Raw genomic sequence first — 3,045 nt, 5'->3', positions numbered from 1 at the left:
AAAGCCATATATTTTCATTCCAACATTCATTAATTTTGCAGTATTTCTGTAAATAGTCTTTAAACTTTTTCCAGTCTTCTTCCACCGACTCTTCTCCCTGGTCTCGGATTCTGCTAGTCATTTCCTCCAGTTCCATATAGTCCATCAACTTCATCTGCCATTCTTCCTGGGTGGGTAAATCTTGTGTCTTCCAATACTTCGCAATACGTATTCTTGCTGCTGTTGTTGCATACATAAAAAACTGCATATTCTGAATGGCCCCTTCCACCTCCTGATCCGTTATTTTGTGGTTCAACATTAGCTGTTTTTCCTGAGAGATTTTATGTAGTCCATTTATTTTCAAAAATTGATGAATGTCTATTTCTTTCTGCTTCTCCTGTGTATAAATTTGTTTAAAATACCTCTGAAAACACTTCCTGATCTCCACTGGGTTCTGTATATTCTTTCCTTCCACTTCCAGATTCGTAATAGTATTGAGTTTTTGTCTTTTTTTCATTTGCCAGGCCAACAATTTTCCACACTTATTTGCCGATTCAAATGTCTTTTGCCTCATCTGTTTAATCTTCCATTCTATTTCCTGATTCATCAGCTTCATATATTGTACTTGGTATAACTTTATCTCTTTCAGGATCTCCTGTGACTTTGGTTTTGCTCTCAGTTTCTTCTCTCCTTCCTTTATTTTCCCCAAGATTTTATTCTTTTTTTCATTCTGAGTTCTCTTCTTAATTGCATTCTGTTGTATTAGGAATCCTCTTATAACCACCTTACTTGCATCCCAAATTACTCTTTTTTCCACTGTGGTATTCATGTTTATCTCAAAATAGTCTCTTAGAGTTTTTTGGGCCTTCTTGGTCACCTCTTCATTCCTAAACAAAGTATCGTTCATCCTCCATCTAAAGGAACCAAATGGCATCAATTTCATTTCCATCTTCACAGCTGTAATGGTTGGGAGTTACTCGTGCGTAATTCGGCCCCGTTTGGGCATTAGGTTGCCTGGTTAACCCTTCGGACTGCACAGCCCATCTCCGCGTGGCTGCCCTTAGTCACTCGTAGAATCTGTCTGTGGGCGTTTCTTAAACCGCTGCCAACATAAGAGCTGTTTGACGCCCAATCGTCTCCGCCTCTCACTGCGCGGGAGTCTCCTGCGCAGGGTGGGCGTGGGTAGCGGGGTGCCTGGGCTCTCCTCACTGACTTCCAGAGAAGAGTTCTGGAGCCCCTCCACCTCCTCGTCCCGTTGCTCTCCTGGATCCCTGGTGTTACACTTATTTCCTTCCCCTTCTCCCAAGCTGAGTCTCCCCCTGGTGCTGGGGCCTTCACTTGCAGAATCAGAGACCCTCTCCTTCTCCCGTGTCTCTGATGTCAGTTCCCTGACAACAGCATTATGATCAGAACAGGTTTTAGGGCATATCCCCACTTTGCTGATCTTTGGAACCAATCCCCTGGTTACCCAGATTTGGTCAATTCTTGTCCATGTCATTTTAGCCTCAGAGAAAAACGTGCCCTCTCTTCCCAGAGGGTTCTTCATTCTCCAAATGTCAACTAAATCCATATTTTCAGTCATGTCAAAAAAGGTTTTTGGTAGTCTGCCATCTTTAGTGACTACCTGTCTTTGTTCTTTGTCCATGTTTGTAGACACCACTCCATTCATGTCTCCCATCAAGATCATATTGTAGTCCATGTAGTCCATCAGGGTCTCATGTAGCTTCTTAAAAAACTCCGATTTCCCTTCATTTGGTGCATAAATACCTACAATCAAAAATTTCTCTCCTTGTGATTGAATTTCAAGTGCAACAAATCTTCCTTGGTCATCTTTGAATATGAATTTTGGTGATAGGCTCTCCTTTGTGTAAAGGGCCACTCCTCTTTTTTTAACTTTGTCTGATGAGATAAATTCTTGGCCCAGTCTTTTATTACTCAATATTTTCCTGTGTAGCCTTATCATATGTGTTTCTTGTAAACAAATCAAGTCCAAATGTTCTTTTTTCAATATATGAAAGACTCTCCGCCTTTTTTCAGGAGAGTTCAGTCCATTCACATTCCAGCTCGAAATCTGCAATGCCATCATGTAATTACGTTGATATTCCTCCAACTGCACCCAATGCTTGCTCTTCTTCTGTTGGTGGTGGTGGTGACACGTTCACTGGAAGATCCAATCCAAAAGATAGTGTTGATATATCCAATATTCCCCTATTTGGTGATCTTCTATCCGAAGCTCTTTGCTCTGGTCCTCTATCTGGTGATCTTCTATCCAATGCTCTTGGTTCTTTTCCAAGTTCCTTCTGCAGATCTTCTTCGTATTTATACAAAAACTTTACTTTATCTTCTACTGATCTTATTTTTATTTTCCTTCCTTTGAAACTGAAGGATAGACCTTGGGGAAACTCCCACCTGAAGATGATTTTGTTCCTTCTCAGCAGGGCAACAATATCTCCGTAATTTGACCTAAGATCCAAAAGATGTTTCGGGATGTCTTTAAAAATTTCCACTCTTGACTGGTGTACTTCTAAGCTCTTCTGGTAGTGCCAGCCCAAAATTCTATCTCTCTCTTCTTTAGTTCAAAGGGTGATCAAGCAATCTCTTTTTCTATTCTTCTCTTTTTTTCCCTCCTCTTCCAAGTCTGAAGGCCCTCACAATTCTAAACTCTTCTTGACCCAAGTCCAAATCCCAAAAGGCAGAAAATTCCTGTGTAAGAAAGTCTGTCAAGCTTTCCTTCTCCAATTCGGGTAGGGCTCTAATCCTCAGATTCATCTGTTTTTCTTTAAGTTCAATCATAGCAAGCGTCAACTTATGTTCATCAAGTTGCCTCTGCAGGGCTGGGACTCTCTCTCTCTCCAGTTGTGTTACTTTACATTCAGCAGCAGTAGCTTTCTCCTTGGCTTCCTCCACAGTCTGCCGTATCAAAGTAGATTCCTGTATCAGTTTCTGGATAGTTTCTATATTAGTGTTCACCTTTTGTCCCAGATTATTTATACTTTCTGTATTTAAGTCGATTTTAATAGTTGCAGCATCCACTTTCACATTCATCACATCCACTTTCACATTTGC

Source organism: Podarcis liolepis (genome assembly GCF_965112155.1).
Source record: "Podarcis liolepis genome assembly, chromosome: 5".
NCBI classification, from domain to species: domain Eukaryota; kingdom Metazoa; phylum Chordata; class Lepidosauria; order Squamata; family Lacertidae; genus Podarcis; species Podarcis liolepis.
The sequence above is the reverse complement of the archived record's forward strand: the minus strand, read 5'-3'. Positions refer to the sequence as shown.